Genomic DNA, 19828 nt, shown 5'->3' on the forward strand with positions numbered 1-19828 from the left:
TCGGACAAGACATTTATTCCTACTCCCTATACATATTCTATGCTACAGAATAACTAGCAGGATTATACAGTGCCCTCTTACGGCGGGCAAAGGATGGCGTAACACACTGGGCCCCCATGACCCCGTCATCAGCTCAACTAGAAATATAAACTGATATTACAAATGAGAAAATTCCCATCCGTGAACGGTGGAAATTAGTCACACTTTCCCTATCGTTTTGCAAATCGTGGTCAAAAGACTATTTAACTGCGCAACAAGTGGAAATTTCCCAGTGCCGATTTACGTGTGAATGACTTGGTGCCACTTAAGTGGAAGATGGCAAAAGTAATTTGCACTTATAAGGGAACTGACCGAAGAGTAAGATCAGTCAACTTAAAATCTGCGTCAGGTGAAATGAAAAGACCAATACATAAACTGATCAGACTTCCTATAAATGACTCATTGAATTATTTCTTCCATGTTTATAATTATATTTGCAGTTTGTTTTTAATTTTTATGTGTTGCATTTATATTTCAGTTAAAACTAATCCAAACCACTCGATACAAAATTGTCCTAATTTTAAAAGGCTTTCAGTAAAGGAGCATGTTGAAATTATTAAGCAAAATAACCTTTGTTTTAATTGTTTTTCTTCTGAGTGTAATTCAAAAAAGTGTAGAGCCAGTAATTGTTTCTGTGGGAAAGCTCATCATTCTATGATTCATTTCTATAAACAAAATAAACCTCTTTCCAAAGTAGAGAACGGTGGGGCCGAACAAACTCAGTGCAATACTTCAGTGTCGAGGTCAATATATAATTTGTGTGTGTACCTTATTGCAGTGTGTACCTTATTGCAGTGTGTACCTTAACTCTATAGATAAAACAAAATTTAATAAAATGACGCGCATATTATGAGATAATGGCTCCGAAAGAAGCTGGTGTACGAAGTCCCTTGCCAATTGCTTAAAATTAAAATCAATTAGAAAAAAAAAAGGTTGTCAGTTTTTTTCCTTTGGCTCAGCAAAGCCTAATGAGAAATTATATGAACTAGTAGAATTAAAATTATCTAGCATATACAACCCTAATCAGTGTATTCAAATTGAAGTGCTAGTGTCCAATACTATTACAGCAGCATCTGTTTCTGTTCCAAATGAAAAAGTACAAAATATTATGCAGTCCCGCGGATTAGTCTTAGCCGACTCTGTGACAGTGATATAAACATTGAGATATTAATTGGGGCAGATGTGTTTTGGCAAATTATTGAAGCCTCAGCTTTCGAAAAAATAAACCAGGAAATTACTTGCGTGCTAAACGATTTTTGGGTTTGCTTTACAGGAAAGTCAATATGTTTACAAGTCAAATGTTAAGACTGCAGTTTCAGCGAATTTTTATGTAGCCGCTTCAGATGTTCAGATATTGCGGGAGCTTGATGCTTTAGGAATTAAAGAAAAATAAGAATTAAACGTAGTTGATAAAGCGCTGATAGATGAATTTCAGAAAAATTTTAAATTCGTGAATGAGAGATATGAAACTGATTTATTGTGGAAGTTTAGTTACGATGAATTAAGAAATAATTATTTTTTAGCTAAAAAGAGGTTTGATGAGTTAGGAAAGAAATTTTCTAAAAATGATTGGGTTGCTAATGAGTATAGGGAAATAATAAATGACCAAAAACAAAATGGAGTTATTGAGGAATGTGAGAGAGATGGTATTTTATGCCTCATAGAGCAGTTGTTAGGGAAGATAAAGAAACAACCAAAGTTCGTATAGTCTTTAACTGTAGTTCAAAATTTAAATGTAATCTTTCTTTAAACGATTGTTTGGAAACTGACCCAAATTTAAATCCAAACATTCTTGATGTGATTCTAAAATTTCATAGTTACAAAATAGCGTTTAATGGTGATATAGAGAAGGAAATATTTCTGAAAGAGATAGAAAATTGTTAAAATTTCTTTAGTATTCAGATAACCCTAGTGAAGAATATAAAATTATGAGAATGAAAAGACTACCCTTTGGATGTAAAAGTTCCCCTTTCATTTTGAGTGCAACGATAAAGCATCATATAAAAAATTATGAGAAAAGTAAACCGAAGTTATTTGAAATGTTAAATTCATCACTTTACGTAGACGATTTATATAATAGTGGAGACAGTGTGAGAGCATCATTTGAGTTGTCGTCGGATGCTGTATCAATATTAAAGAGTGGTGGATTTAATTTGAGGAAACTGAGGTCGAACAGTAGAGAATTAAAAAACCTGTGGACAGAAAATGGACTTAGTGACAGTGAAATAGTGAGAGTTCCTAGGGTTGAATTGGAATCCTGATAGAGATGAGTTGTCGTTGGAGGTGAAGGGTTTGGTGGATTCGTGTAAAACGTTGCGACGCACTAAAAGATGTGTTTTACAGACAGCTGCAAGAATCTTTACTATTTATTTGATTGTGCCGTTTGTGATACGTATAAAGTTACTGTTACAGGAAATCTCGTAAGAAAGCGTGGGTTTGTACGTCCTGACACAAAAAAAAAAAAAAAAAAAAAATAAGTTCACCTCTTTTGTGAAAGGGGGCGTAAATTGAACTCCACACTCATTAAAAGATCGACACCGCCATTCCAGACAAGACATTTATTCCTATTCCCTATACATATCCTATAATACAGAAAAACTATACAGCGCCCTCTTACAGCGGGGATGACTGGATGACGTAACAATGTATATCCTTACCACGAAAACATTGAGAAAATTCTTCACTTGCATGTAAAATTCTTTTTAAATGATTGTACGTAATTTACCAAACTCCCCGTGAAATTAGGTCAATTTACCATTTAAAAAAAATTGTAAACTGTTTTCTGTAAATATCCGTAAACCGGTAACATATAGTATGTACAGTCAACTCCCTGTTATCCGACCGTTCTCTAAAAACAAGTCAATGTGTTTGTTGTAGAAGGATGGGAAAATGAATATCACATACCGTGAGAATAAAGGAAAATTTCTGCGAGACAAAAAGGAGACGAAAAGGCGTAGGAGAACAGCAGTGATAACATATCATGTTAAGAATTTTTGAAATCCAGAACAGTAGTATGTAATGCGAAATATATAAGCATTTTTAAATCATGCATTAAAAATAAAATTCTGTATCTTAAAAAAATCTGAAAGATTTCAGATTTTATATTAAGCTCAAACGGGCGTTTTCTTAACGTTTTGTGGGTTACCTTTATTTATTAAATATCATGTTCTTCGCAATTAAGTCATAAAATTCAGTTCAACAGCAATACCGCAAAATAATTTTAAAATTAGCATATTTTAGAATTTCCGATACACAGTCTCGCGCGCTGGAGATAAAAATGTTCCTTTCTTTTCGCACAATGTTGCCATTGTTCACTTTGAAATCGTTGAGTTTGTTAATCAAAAATTCGATAATGTTTTACAAAATATGAAATAGATAATAAAACAAATTCCAAATTTTTTCAGATACCCATATTCAGTGCATGATTACGTTATTCAAAATGTGATGGGTCTAGGTACCGTCATTTTATCACAGTTCGAGCAACATTTATACATTTATGCAGATTCTTCATTATTTAATTTCTTTAAATATAATACAGGGCTGTAATATTTGGTGGCGTCATTTTGAAAATGAAACCGACATTTAAGTTTTTAATGCAAAATGCCAAAACGAAATTAATAGCTCTTCTGGTCTAACGCCTTTTGGACTAAAAATAATTTAAATATGCAGCGATTAGTGTTCAGTTTCTCATTCACTCCTGTCGAGTAATATAAACTTTTTTCTTTTTATTTTAAATCCTGAAATTTACATAATCAAATCAACTTCAAATTCCGAATGAAACTAATTAAAAGTGCAAATATCAAGTTGGCCAGAAAATAATTCCGGTTTGCACAAATAGATAGCGTTATGTTTGTTTCGTCATTCTTCTGTCAATCTCATATTTAATTTTTTTCCTCCCTTCCTTTTAAGATCAGCTGACACTTTTAGGTTGCTATACAAGCAAATTCCGAATATTTGTTCTTACTACTATTAGTTTACGATCAATATTAAAATAAGGTGTAAAAATAAACATTTTCGACATGTTTTAATTTTTGTTTTCATAAGAGCAAGGAAGCGCATGAGGCAAACGAAGAGATATGTGAAGTTTATGGTGTTAAATGCTTAACAGTACATGTGCCGGAATTGATTTAAAAAATTTCGTTCTGGAAATTTTTCACTTGAAGGTGACCAATGTTCTGGCCGATCTTCTGAAGCTGATGATGATAAAATTAAAACCATAATTGAATCGAATCGTCATAGAACTGTGAGAGAAATTGCAAAAAAATTAGTTGTATCTCATACAACAGTTGAAAATCACAAAAGAATGTTTTGGACTTATTAGGAAGCTCTATATTTGGGTTCCACATGAATTGAAAGAAATTCACTTAACACAAAGAATCAATATTTGTGATTCGCATTTGAAATGAAATGCAATAGACCATTTTTTCTTAAACGAATTATCATTGATTGCGAAAAATTCATCGTCTACAATAAAATTAATCTAAAAAGCTCGTGATGAATCAGCACAAATCATATCGAAAGCTAAATAGCAACAGAAAAAGATCGTGTTGTCAATTTGATGGGATTACAAGTCTTTAGCATTTTGAGCTGCTTCCAAGCAAACAAACGATCAATACAGATGTGTACGACTTATGAACCTGGAGGAAGTAATCAAAGAGAAGAGGCCATAACTGGTAAATCGTAAAGAAATCGTGTTCCACTACGGCAATGAGAAGACTCACACATCTTAAGCAACACGTACGAAATTATTGGAGCTTGGTTGGGAAGTGATGTCGTATACTCCATATAGTTCCTAACTTGCGCTATTGGATTATCATTTATTTCGAAACTTACAAGACTCTTTAAATGGTAAAAATTTCAATAATAACGATAACCTCAAACTGCACTAGGTTGAGTTGTTTGATCACAAAGACTAGAAATTCTATAAGGGTGGAATCATAATTAACGAGAAAGATGGCAAAAGATCTTCGAACAGAATGGAAGATATTTCATTGATGAAAGTTAATTTTTTAATGGAAAATAACTTGTTGTTTCACACACATACACACACACAAAATTACTTTCTTGCCAACTGGATAAATTGTTAGCAGTATTTTTCTGTTAATTATAATTATAGGGGGGCTATTCCTCTTTATTCATCCCTTTCTTCCCAACTGCTGTCGGATTAGACGTGATTTTGGGTACTTTCTATTCTCGCTGTTACCCTGGTTGGACTTTGGTTGTTATAATCGGGTTTGGTGTTTTATTTTGGCAAAGCGCACGAGGGCTCTTTGCTATGTTATAATTGGAAATCTACAATTTGTATGACTTTGTATGTACACAGAGTCTGAAAAAGGAAGTTGCAATCAACCCCTTTAAATATTGATCCTAGACATATATATTCCGATTCCAAGGTTTCTCAAAATAAAGTAGATAATTTTATATAAACAGTTTCAGCTCTTGGAAGGAAGAGGGGAAAGGAGAAGACCAAGTTGCCACAAATGGAAGAATCTTGTAAATATGAATATAACATTTTATACGGCTTCCGTAGAGAGAAATTCATATTGAGTAAAATAACAATTTTGCAGTAATAAGTTAAATAAAGGTGCTACACTTTCCTACACGTACAGAAATCGTATAGATATGCGTAATGTTAGTACAGTTATGCGAGCTGGAAATGTAATAATCCTTATTTTTTACTTGTTTTACTTAATGCGCATTGTTTCACTTAGTGGCAACATTTTATCTCATAAATAGTACAAAATTCAAATCTTGCCTGAAATCTTTGACACAATTTATTTACAGAACTCTCTTATTCCCTATGCTGAAACTGCTTAAATAAAACTCACTAACTTAGTCCAAAAATATTTAATTGGAAATATATGCTTAGGTTCATTATTAAACAAAATAAAGATCGTAACCTTTTTTTTTTCTGCAGCCTGTATATCAGAGCGTACTATGTATCTTAACATAAAATGTTACTATATCATAAATAATTTTCGTGGAATGAAGGCTAGCCAAAAGCAGACGACCATTGATTAATACTACTTCAGAATTCGTTTCTTGGGAAATAAAATAGTTGAATCCATTAAGTTTTCATGATTCTTCCAACGTGCAAAGTGAATGTGAGATACTTTCTTTCTTAAATTTGAAAATTTTCCCAATGCTAGCTAACCCTAATATGATAATTACCATACTAAACTACCTCAAATTGTTGGGAGGGGATTTATTTTGTATCGTATAAGTGTTCTATGCGTACCTTATCTTAAGTTAATAGATCTCTTTGAATGCAACTTGAAAACTCTATGTTATAGAGCTTTTTACTCTATGTGAACTCTATGCTGCCATATTCTACGTGAACACAAAGTCATTTTTGGACCTTAGTTTTTATAACGCGATAATAATGGCTTATGGTTCGATCACGGATAATATGCAGATGCAAACCATGCTGAAAATTGCTTATTTACAATTATTTAACATTGTAAATATTTTTTCTTTTGAATCACTATTCTTGTAAGGACACAATATAAAATTATATCCCTTTCTTGATTTTTGGTCCAAATGATCTGTTTTCTGAAATTGATGGCAAGGGAAGAGGGCTGTAAACGCACCATAATATTATCCAATCCAGTATTGACTTACGCCACATAAAACTCAATTCAACGGCAAAATCACAAAATAGTATTTAAAAAAACCTTAGATTTATCCTTAGAATTTCCAATAGAAAGGCTCAAGCGCTGGTGATAAATATGTTTTATTACGTACAATGTTGCCACTGCTTACTTTGAAATCGTTGAGGTTTTTAATCAAAAATTAATTAAAGTTTTAAAAAATATAAAATAAATAATAAAAAAATATATAACGTCATTTTCTGAAAATATTGAATATTTTTAATTAGATAGATCATGAATTAAATGCATTTTTATTTTTATTATTTAAATAAAATTAATTCAAAAGTAAGAAATGAATATTTTTAACTGCATCTATTGCTTTCGCATAGTTTAGTTTGTTAATCCACAGCAGACAGATTCAGTTTGAAAAAAACACATTTTGCATTTTACCAAATGGCAACCGACTAGAATGCAAAGTGAAATGATGCATTTATAGTGATTCAACGTAAAATTGCGTTTCGAGACTTTTAACTGCATCTATTGCTTTCACATAGTGTAGTTTGTTAATCCACAGCAGACAGATTCAGTTTAAAAAAAACACATTTTGCATTTTGCCAAATGTCAACAGACTAGAATGCAAAGTGAAATGATGCATTTATAGTGATTCAACGTAAAATTGCGTTCCGAGACTAATAACATTTTTGGGCAAACAAGTAGCATTATAATAAAACAGAAACAATTTTTGTGAACGAAAACCGAAAAAGTGAAATGTTTGTTAAGTAGAGCATCTCTTTCCGTGATGCCATTATTGTTTTTCCATTTAAATGTTTGTTGACTGGAAGGTTTTTCTCTTTCAGATTTTTCGGCTGTGAAAATTTCTTTTAATGTATACGAATCGATTCCGAGGTCGATGATCTTCTTGACAATGTGGAAACTGCTAGCCATGATTTAATTGTATGAAGTCGAAGTTAACGATTGCCGATGCATTGGACATAATCAACAGAGCGATCAATGACTGGTTCATTTCGCCAAGTGAAAATTCAGTTGCACAGTCATGAATACTAGTATGTAATCTTTTGAATTATATAGATTATTTTATTCTAAAAATTTCTATGCTGTTTTATATTATTTTTTGAATTTATGTTAGAAATGGTGGTGCTACTTTAGTAGACGGTTGCACGGACTTTTGGCGATTTACATTGGCGCAATTGTTGGCGCCGTTTTTGCAGACGTCAGCCGTCTTGAAAAATGCTGTTTTTACGTATTTTACGCATATAGTAAAGTATTCGAAACTTTAAAAAAAAAAAATATCGTTAAAAATAATGGAATAATTTTTTGTTGAAAACGTTCTTTTTTAAGATGGCTGGCAAATGTAAATAAATATATTTACTAAGAGTATAAAATGCTAAAGTAAGGTTAAATTATTACTTTCATATAATTTAATAAAAACACCGCTATAAAAACATTGCGCCAACATTTAATTGGATTAAAATATTACTTAAATTGAATATCGAATTAAAAGCATCATACCAACGTTTAAAAGAATTAAAATATTACTTAAATACCTCAAAATAAGTTTTATAGGATTTAATTATTTAACATTAAAACATATGTGGCAATAAATATCTCAGGAATTTTTGAAAACATTGTATTAATTTTTTAATAAAAATTGAAGTATACAATTATAAAGTAAAAGAAAATTATGTACTTACATTTTTTTAAAGTATTTTACTTGTCGTATCAATAAGTACCATCCCCCCCCCAAAAAAAAAAAAAAGATCTAACGATCTTCATCTGTGATCCACATCTGTTGCAATTCATTTAAGAAGCAATTAGCGAGGTTTTTTCCAAAAATTTAAAATAAATTAACAATTTATAAATAAATCTTTGATTAGGAAAGCCAGGTTGGCCAAAATAAGGTCTCAAAGGGCAATTGTTTTATTCCGATACCAATAATTCTTGGTAATTACCAAAAGCAACATTCATCTCCATTTGAAATCTGAGGAATTCGAAGAGATGAATAATAAAATTTTAAAATGGCGCGGTAATGCACAAATATTCAGTAACCAATCACGAAGCTGATTACATCACGCACAGAATTAAAATTATTTAAATAATCATTCATAATAAAATCATTTTTAAAACAAATGCAAAATTAAATTGTATTTTAATATTTAACATCCATAAATAATGTTTAAAACATTAGATTAAATTTATAGATATTAATAAAACCAATTACTTTTTAAGTAATGTGACGTCATTGATTACATCATCCACGACATAAAATTATATAAAATATTACAAAGAAGAAAATTTTTATTTCAAATAAAAATGCAAAATTAAATTGATTTTTAATATTTAGAAGCCATAAATAATATTTTAAACACGGAATTTATGCATAATAAAACGCATTATTTCTTAAATAAAATGACAACAAAGTATCGGTTACCATAAATAACTTATCCAACAATGGGTTTACTATAAGTCGTATTACTCGCCAAAAGAAAAACGCCCAAAATCAACAAAATCCGTGCAACCGTCTACCAAAGTAACACCGAAATGGTTTTTAATTTCAAAAGTACATCGTGGAAAGGAAATTTTAGTAAATTAAATAATCAGTTATTTCTGGGAATAATTTATTTACTTATCTAAATATTTACTTCTTTGAAGAACGATTGTAAAATTAAAATAATTTTGTCTTACTAAATTTGACATTTTTTATCGCTGTTACTTAGAAACTATTGCCTATCCCTAAACATATTAACGCACGAACTTACTTTTAGCAGAAATAATTATTAAAGTTAAATCGTAAAATTAGTCTGTTTCTGTTATTTCTGATAAATTTATGTCCTGCACTCATGATTATTTCCAGTTTTCTTCTGTTGGAAAAAATTTGTCTATTCAAGAAATAAATGTTTCGCAAGTCGCAAAATTCAAACCAAACGAACGTGATGAAATATGGCAGTCCAAAGTCACCTAGTACTATATTTCCTCATACCAATCTTGACAATGAGCAACGGTAAGCATGGCGATTTCATTTAACAGCTTTGCTGCCTTTGCAGCACTAGAGACCAGGATTTGTATCACTGTATAATTCTTTAAATGTGCTGGTTATTATACCTTACCGGTACAAGTTACTTTCACTTATTTGTTATTTTCTGGTCATTGGATTAAAATATTAGGCTTATCTGCCCGTACACAGCAATAGTGAAGGACATGCTTAGGGAAATTGTCTGGCCTTCACGTTATACATGCAGAAATTTAAGGAAACCTTGTGCAACCAGCCCATTAATTGCCTCTCTGAGAGAATTACTCGTATCTTCAGTGAATTAAAGAGTGTTTTGCGCCGCCCAATCGGTATAGTAGTTAGCGTGCCGAATGCCCCGGGTCCGAATCTCAGAGAAGGCATAGAATAAATGTATAGTGTCTGTGCGGCATGGGGGCTTTCTCAATATGAGGCGAGCTGAAAGTCCTCTCGAGAGGTGGACGGTAGAGGAAGAGAGATGGAAGACCCTCGCACCCGTCTCCCCTAGGTCCTCTCCATTAAAATTCGGGGCGGAACTGAGCTAAATCGCGTTGTCAGCTGTAAGATACTCAAGGCTGTTGCCAACGAAAGGTGAGGATATTTCAAGAAAGAGAAGCGAGCACCAGGAGGTATAACAGGGAGATAACGTTTGACCCCTTTGAAATCGAGTAAAAATGTGTGTATTTTTATTGATTCGAATAAATTGTAACGCACATTTTTTCCCCCATTACTGCATCCTATCATTTAATTGTGACCTCTCCTAATTAAAAATTTTTTTATGTAATTATTGGTCTCTAATCCTGCCGTTGAAAATTTTCTGCTGAAGCTCATATATCCAGATTACTTTATGAAAAATTAATTTTAGTTATTTGAAAAGCTATAACATGTACGTTATACAAGCCTGTATGGCAAGTAAAAACTTGTATAAACGATAGAAGGAAATATGAAAATTGATGATAAGTATTCAATATATTAAAAATTAGAATGAATGCCTTTTAATGGCGGTAATAATAGTAAAATGTCTTTGAAGATAACATGGGTAGTAGGGATTCTTGTTTTTGTTCCACTTCTTGGCATAATTTTCAATAGATAACATCTTCTTTAGGAACACTTGGCTGGATTTTATATGTTCATAAAAAGCATTATAATAATATTTCGAATGCACATTCAAGTCTAAAAGTCATTTGAAAGTTATCACTGTATTTAACGTCGTTCTAGAGATCAGCAGTTATTCTTTAGTTAAAAAAATACTTTCTTTAAAACAGCTGATGCATTAAGAGGCGAAAGTGATTAATTAGATGGACAGTTACTCTCATTTAAGATTGCCGGATATATTTCAATCCTGGACCTTACTCAGGAAGTAATTAAAAATATCAAAAGTGGGATAAACGTAATAATAAGTAACTAGTGCTGTCAGCATGCCGTTTATTTTACTGTTATTTTAATCGAGTAATGTATTAATTTTATTTTACTATATTTATGTCAGTTTTATTAGTAGAACAAATGAGGGCTGCCTGCTTACAATGTTTATGTTTGCTAGATTATGTATTTATGTATGTTGGATGAACATCGCGTTGCATATAGCGTTCAGTATTAACCGTTCTATAGTTGGTCAGGAAATGTTTTATTTGAATACGGCAGCATTGCATTTATTTACAGTTATTACTCTGTGTCAAAAATAACTTTTAATTGGATTCATTACATTGTGAAATCTCGGCTGACGAACTAATCGACTCAGAAACAGATTATCTGAGCAAAATAAATCTCAGGTGAAGAATGGTGTCCCGAAATATGAACACTCAAGTCGGCAACAAATGATTCTGAAAGATGTTTTCAGGTAACCACTGGCACAGAATTGACGCTCAGGGACTTCCGGTAACATCCGTTTAATAGTTAACATTGTTTAACTCCATAACTAAACATAACTTAAACATTTCGACTTTTCACAACTAAACATTAATAAAGCCTGAATACCAGGACCCTGAATTCGGCCTGGAAAAAATATTATGGCCAGTTTGGGCTGCAGGCAGAAGATCTGAGGGTTTGATGCTAATGATTTTTTGTCGTTGCTGTCTAAATTCTGATTCTAATCAAAACCATTGACTTGGAAGTGGACAAGAATACGTGAGGAAATTACTAGAAGACCATAAAATGAGCTCAACTAGAAGGACTGGAACAATTTCAGAAACAACAACAAAAGAACGAAGGAACAAAAAGAAAAGGAAGATAATTCTAGTTCTTCATCCGTGAAACTGATGCAAAATGAGGTAAGGTGCAACGTTTCATACAACAGTATTACCCTGCTAAAGCAGTAGTAAGCTACCATAAAAGTATTTTCAAAGACGATGCCGTGACTCACCCTTGAAACATTTTAAAATGTAAACAGTAACAAATCACATTTGGCAAATTTTGATGGAAAGGGAAGCCAATGAAGTCCCAAGCAGGGTCGAATGACGCAGAGAGACAAAGGAGATGTCTGTTAGCCTGAAGAAAAAAGATGCGTAAAAAATGAAGATAAGAAGATGCATATTAAAGATGTCTAGGAAACAACGACCACCTGATTTTTTTATGGAGTTTGAAGGTGCATCCAAACAGTAACATCTTGTCTTTTCTCTTCCTTCCTCGTTACTTTTATATTATCCACTCTTCTTGGTATAGCTATGGTTGAATTAAATTTTCCTTTTTTTCTGTTGCTTTTGGGAGGGGGGAAGGTTAGATTTAACGATATTCGTTGGTCTTTATGTAATGGATTTTCTGCCAGGTTTAAATAGTTGTCTTTTGTTTGGGAGGCTCGGGTGCGAAGCACGTTAAATCAAGCCCCTGGGCTCTAGGCCGCATCCTGCGTATAACGTCGTATGGAATGGCATGACTTACATAAGATGGCAGAATTTGGCTTGGGAGTGAATTTATCCATGTTACATTAATTTTTATGGAAACATCCTTCAGGAAAGAATTACAATCGTGAACTGAGGTTTTGCTGTATTCTTTTTTTTTTTTTTTTTTTATTTATTTACCTTTGCAATTTTCATGGTAGTAAAAATTATTTAATACATGTCTTATTGTATATCAATCAGTATAGTAAACAAGTTATTAGCATATATGAATTATTAATCGTTTACGTTAAACAAGGATCCTATTTGGGAATGAGAGCTTATCCGAAGGACGTCAGCTATATCTATTCTGTTACCAATGCGAGCATTAACTTCGACGAAATCACGCACTTCGTGACGTAACCACTGCGTAATCCAGCATGAACTATGTTATTACACCAAGCGTCTCAGGATTAATTCTGCGCATCGCATTTTCACGTCACCGTTGCTCGCTTTGTGGTTGTTGTATCGTTAAGCACGCTTAACGGCCTCCAACGGAATGGTTTGTCGTTCTAGCATTACACGACTAGGGTTACAGTGAAATATGAGCCAAGCAATTACAGTTTGAGTCTACTGATTATTATTAATTACCGTAATTATACTTTAGCGAATTATTTTTTACCCCTGACGTAATGGTGGTGTAGTCGAAAACTGTCCTCGGTATTTTATTTTTTTTCTACTAGGCTCTAAAAAAAGTAGTTGCGAGGATTACATTTTCGGTAATTAAAGAATTGCAAACATTGTATTTCTTGAGAGGAAAATTAATGTAATTGCAGCTAATGAAACTGTTTTTGTTCTTGCTTAGAACTAGTTGAGTATAACATCTTTTTTTTTTTTCTCATTTCCTCGGGATAAATGGTAAATAATCATCCCTTCGAAACCAAAGATGAAATAATACAAAAAGTATTGTGAAATCATTGTTTCCATTTTATTTTCTTTTTCTCAAAGAACCTGTGAAATATCAAATAATGTTTCTCAGATCAAAGACATCGGTTCTTATATATTTTTCATGAGTGAATCTTTGGTCATTGCTAGAAATTAAATTGCATCATCTCCCTGTAAGAAAATTTGCTCTCATGGCAGATAGTTTTTGATTTACTGAGAAGCATATTTCTCGTAAAATTTTTCAAAGTCAGCTAGTTAATCTTAATATTACTGCCAGTATATCTTTTGTTACTGAAAAGAGATACAACTAGTGTGTGTGGGGAAGGAGATAATAATAAAAAAAAATTAATGAAAGATCTGTCATGTTTCCGTATCCAGTAAAAGACTGAATCAAACAAAAATCTCACCTTAAACGAGACTGACACATTTTCCTTCTTGTATCTTCATCATTCTCTGAATTCTTCTTTAACCAAACCTTTGATGATTTTGTATATGTTCACTTAAGAATTTATTCACATATCATGGAATTTGTCCGTATCCTATAAAAGACTGAATCAAACAAAAATCTCACCATAAACGAGATTCTGAAACTTTTGCTAACACATAAACATTTTCATTCCCCTAGCTCAATCATTCTTTGAGTTTTTTTTCAACTTTAAGCTTTGACGATTATGTGTGGAATGGAGGTTTTATTAAGAAAATTGTTCAATTAAATTATTATTTCTTAAAGTAGAATCGACACCGGTGTAGAATCGAAACTGGTTTCTGAGCTACCTTTATCGATCCTGTGTAATATCTCCTAATCTATCCTGTTAGAAGGTATTGTCCTATGTTGGCAAAGAGGCTGGTTTTTGTGCCGTATTTCAATTTCGTTCATATGCTTGATCACCCCTGAAAGTGTCGTGACGATTGTCATTGGAAGTCTGGTAGCTTTGCTTGTTAGCTAAGTTATTAAACTGCATGTAAGGATCACTTCACGGAACAGTTCTGTAATTCTCTGATTTTCTTTCTTTGATCGTTCATGTTCTAAAATAAAAGGCTTCGCATTCAAAACACACGTTTACAGGTTGTTCTATCAGAAGAATGTAAACACATTTTAACGAAACAAAATTCTTTGTTGAGTATTAGTATTGAACTTAATTATCAATTAATATTATCATACGTATCACAGGGTAGATTAGGCTTAATAATCACAGGTTAGGGTTTCATACGTATCACAGGTTAGGGTTTCATACGTATCTCAGGTTAGAGTTTCATACGTATCACAGGTTAAGTTAAGCAGGTGCTTTCTTCATCTGTACTGGTACAATTTCCTACAGTGCTCAAAATGTCAGAGTGGTAGCCGTTAGTGACAGACACATAACACAACGGTGAGTGGTTGCTTGAACAACATTGGTCAATATGTCGGATTGCTGCATATGCCGCTGTAATTTCTTGACAAGAGACCTCCCGCAAAACCGATTTTCTGCGCCACACGACGTCTTTCAAGATTCCCCAAGGCCATTTTGATTCATTATCATACGTCACATGTTACTGTCATGGATAACGGACATGTGCTGAGCAAGTAGCATACTCTAAGATAATTCATTTCAATGCAGTCAAACAGAAACAGTACGCAGATTCTATCTGTTGAAGGATGTATATATTTTTCTGACTGATTCTATATATTTTCAGAAAAATATTTGTCAAAAATCCTTATTAAAATCTAAATATTGTTATTTTATACTTTTGAGTACAGTGATGTGAAACTTAATGTCAAAGCTTTGGCGAAGGTCCTTAAGAACTTAAAACGCTGCTTACAGTTTTTGTTACAAATTTCAGTTCCTTCTATAAAGCTTCACTAGGCCTTCAGTGTGTCTATCTATATTGCAGCCTTTTTCTGCTCATCGGTCATTACAGGATACAAATAAATTCGTATGTCCATCAACTAAAGTTGGCTTACGTAAATATTGCTAATTTGTAAGCATCAGTTTCGCATATTACTCACCGCCTTTCTTTCGTAACACAAACTTAACAGAATAAAAAAGTGATCTGTTATTTGACTGAAATAAAAATTCAAACTGAGTTTAATTTTACGTAAAAGGTCACGTGATCAAAATTGTCGTATTGTAAAAGCCTGATTAATTTGATTAACTTTTTAAACCAGAAGCAACGAACCGACCGTTAAAAGTATTTAGTCATAGGCAATCTTGTTGAAATATCCTGGGTATGATATTACCTCTCGATAAAAGCTTATAGATTCAAAACAGCAGATAGTTGAAGTAGATATTCAAAAATTTAGTTATTAGACTCAAAACTTAACATCAGTTTTCAGAACATCTAGTTTGTGACAACTAAGTGTCAATACAGTTTGCGTCAAAACAGTTCATTGCTAAGCATCAAACGCACAACTAAAGCGTGAACACAGTTCCATTGCTAGGAAAAGGGCAGTTTACCAAAACTTCCTTTTCCTAGCAATGGAACTGTTTTTTATTAGTATTATTTAGGTTCCAGCAAGAAAACCCAAATGAGCATAATTTATTATTTAGCAAATAACATTCATTATTAAAAAACGCGTAAAAGAACATTAATATTAGATCCATACCTAAGAAATAATATGTGACTACCAACGTATGTTTTCAGTTACTATAGGAACCAGAACGCAACAGATAATTATATTTTTTCTCCTGTCATCGAAATTGCTGTAAAAAAATATGTGTAGGAAGTTAACATCCTGTAAAATTTGATGTCTTAATTTAATTTTGTAAAATATCATTAATTAGGATATTAATCATTAATCTATTAAAGGTCTTTTAATTTTTCTCTAAATATTTTCCATTTTATCAATTACTTACTTTTTTAACAAACACGCCGATATTGAAAATAATTTAATATATTTAAAACTGATTTAATTAATTTTATTCCATTAATTAAATAAGACCGTAAATCTGTCCATCACAGAGCATGGATTTGTTTTAGAATTTCATGGTAAATGAACAGTTCTCAAATTTCAGACAGTGCTGGTATTTCAGATTTTCAACTCGCTATCCTACATGGAGGTAGGAAGTAAGAAGGAGTCGCCCTAAACAAGTTTCTCCGTACCCTGCTCTGAAGCACCGGCGATCCCTACGTGGTGACCAAAACATTGGGTCATTTACCATTGAGTTCTATGGGATTTGACGCGTTCGGGTGTAAATATTTTGTAATTACGTCGCAAATATACATATAAATGTATATATTTTCTTTTTCTACAACACTTCAGAGTCCTAAGTATGTGAAAACAACATATTTTTAAACAACATTTCATTCTGAACGGAATTAAATTCTATACTTTTCACAGGACAGTTTTCTCAGAATGGTTTAATTTGAATGAAATATTTTCACAAGTTTTCGTTAATTACATTAGAAAAAAAAAAATTAAGGTAATTCGATTTTATTCGGTTAAGGTACAAAAATTTAGATCAAAGTTTATTGTATTATTAATATTAAAATTATGCATTATTTCTTTTCTATTTATAGAGCTTCTTCCTAAAATACTTTCTTAAATATGACATGATTTTTTGGCTTCTTTTAAATCGAAAAAGGTAAGTCAATTTATAATTAATGCTCTATTCGGTTCATTTTAAATTAGAGAATTATTAGGAATTAAATAGTATATAATAAATAGACTTTCTCTGAAGATTTCTGAAAGGGAATAAAATAAGTTTTTTTTTTTTTTTTTGTTTTTTTGTTTAAGTATTATTTAAAATTTGTAACTGAGTTATTATAAAATGAAAGGGAATAATTCTTTTAATTATACTTATCAGATTTTTTTTTCTACCCTTCATTTAAACAATACATATTCCAAAACTCTTTATTACGTTCTTAAGTGCGCATCTCATAGCATTTGCTTTACAACACCTTTTAACAGATTGCTTTCCAATACGAACAATTCTTGCTTAAATAGTTTTATAACGTATTTGTCAACAGGATTTCAATTTATGTTTACAATTCAATATTAAGGTTATTATATATTTAGATAACATTTATAATCATTATAAATTAGATACATTTAATCATTAGATTTCTTCACAGTACTTTCACAGTTGTTTATAAGTGAATAAATTCTTCATTTCAAATACATTTATAAATAATTTAATGAATATTTAAGTATTTTGCCAAAGGCAGGTACATGCTTTTTGCAAGCACATGCATAAATACCCATACATATTTCCTATTTTTCATTTCCGCCATATGCAAATCTTTAATTTCTGTGCATTCACTATATTTTTCGTGTAAAGTAATTTACACTAATTTAGCATACACCCGAAAGTTTTACATAAAAAATATATATTAATATAATTTGAATGAAAATTATAAGTATTATTTTTAATACCCACTCAAAGGTCAGTTTTTCTTCAAAATTCCTCCACGATGGCATCTCTCTCTTTAGGCAGATAGCCCTTGCATGCGTTACTCTATTTAAAAACTTAATCTGACCTATGTGCCTAATTACAAATATTTTAACATACATAATTTTATATTTACATTTAGCCATCAAGTTTCAAACTTTTCAAATCTTCTAGAAAATAAATTTTGGCAGATCTCTTTTAGCAATTTTCTTAAAATCTATATTTTTGTAGTGCAACAGCTTAGAATTTTATAAAACAAATTCATAATCAAAATCGCTGTTGTTAGTTATCGAAAAATAACTAAGATGTGATTTTTGCGTAAGTGTCAGTAAACTATACACATTGCTATTATCCATTACACTATGAATGTTTCTTTCATGCGAGATTGTCCCTTTTTCGATTTCTATGGAACTGTCGTGTGTCGAAATACTATCAGAATCTTGTCAAGCGAGCTTCTGAATGTAAACAAAGAACACCCAGTCTGGTGACCCAAGCTTCAAAGCAGTGCTTCACTTCTAGCGCGGAATGGCCCCTCCTCCCTTTCCTACCTCCATGCTATCCTATGGGGGAAAAAACCGGTTTTGCCATGAGATGTCTCAGTTAGCTCAGATAAAGCCCAATCTGAAGATAAAGAAACTCAGATAAACCCCGTTAGCTCAGAAAAACCCCACCGCCCTTTATACGCATCTAAAAACAGACACAAGGCGGACTTTTGGAGATCTAGATGGTGAAAAATTGTGCTTCACCTCATTTTATAGTCTGTAACTTTATAAAGTGCCGTTCAAACTGGGGTTTATCTGAACTAACGCAGTCAGTTCCATGTGTCGACTAGCTCCACTATACCTGCAGTTCAGATTTTTCAACTCGCTGGCCCTATGGGTAAAAACTGGTTTTAGAGATGGGTTGACTATGTCAGATGTCTCCGTTAGTTCAGATAAACCCCAGTCTGAACGGTCCTCAATAGGCACTTCAAGGTACTAACTACTTCCCCTCATTTACGATCGTAGCGTGTCTCGTGATCACTGTATAGAGGGAATTACGAAATTTTAGCGAATTAGAGAATTCGATTTTTTTTCCCTGCTGCAATCGTTACCAAGACTATGAGGCTGATTTGGGGGGAAGGAATGGCTTTGGAGTGATTATTTTAAAGAAACGTATTGTAATTGGAGCAGCACTGAAGAGACTATATAGTGAATTTTTTCCCCCGACGCAAGAAAATGACAAATCAGCTGTTTGTTACCAAGATTCTAAGTACATTCCATTTGCTAGCTGGGTGTGCTGACTACTGGCAACATGAGAGCAAGCAATAATTCTTTACAAGGAGAAAAGATATCTATTTCATATTGAGTTTTAATGAACTTTTACTAATGCTAATGTGAACGTTGGGGAACGGATTAATTGCTGCCACAATATAATATATTAAAGAAAATGAAAGTACCTGAAAGCAAGTATCGATAGATTTAATTTTAGATATCACTGATAAAAATAACTGCGTAAGAGAGAGACTAATAGGTAATTTTTCTGTCTTCGGAGTCATAATCTGATAATCAAGCAAAAAATTCATTAATCTAAGTATATTTTTCATTTTTAATTAGTGCAAATAAATTGACAATTTGGCTACATGCTAATACTGAGGTCTGTTAGTGTTTTCTGGCACACAAATTTTATAAGATTCTTTGAATAAAATGTCTTTTTGTTGAAAAAAAACAAATAAAAATTTAAAAAATGTTTTAATACTTGGTAGTAATCTGTGTATAAATGCCCGTCACTTACCCGTCAGAAACCTTTTTCGAAACTGATATTTCAATTTTAATTACGTAAAAATGTAAACATTTCATTCTTCAATTTGTGCGCGGCCCCTGAATATAATGATCGAGTTTAACACAAAATTTTTTATCGTACAGGAGTCAGAAAATAAATGTAAACACAAGAAGAGCCTATAAAAAGTTAAATGTATTTTATACTATATTTTTTTATATAAAAAATACGAAATCGGGGATCTTTGCTTCATTTAAAACGTATTTGCACCTGGAAGCACTTGTCTGCGAC

General features: G+C 32.2%; 1 protein-coding gene across 3 annotated transcripts in view; it reads left to right on the forward strand.

Annotated features, from left to right (window-relative positions):
• Nucleotides 1-19828, forward strand: part of LOC118187669 (core alpha-(1,3)-fucosyltransferase-like) — a 631908-nt gene that overhangs the window by 169105 nt on the left and 442975 nt on the right. For all 3 annotated transcript variants that reach the window (XM_085820906.1, XM_085820904.1, XM_085820905.1), the window contains one exon: nucleotides 7487-7693. The gene's annotated coding sequence lies outside the window, so the exon portion shown is untranslated. The remainder of the gene's footprint in view (nucleotides 1-7486; nucleotides 7694-19828) is intronic.

This window comes from Stegodyphus dumicola, chromosome 7 (assembly GCF_044657685.1).
Source record: "Stegodyphus dumicola isolate Sdum_Otavi_A_Nest chromosome 7, ASM4465768v1".
NCBI lineage: Eukaryota > Metazoa > Arthropoda > Arachnida > Araneae > Eresidae > Stegodyphus > Stegodyphus dumicola.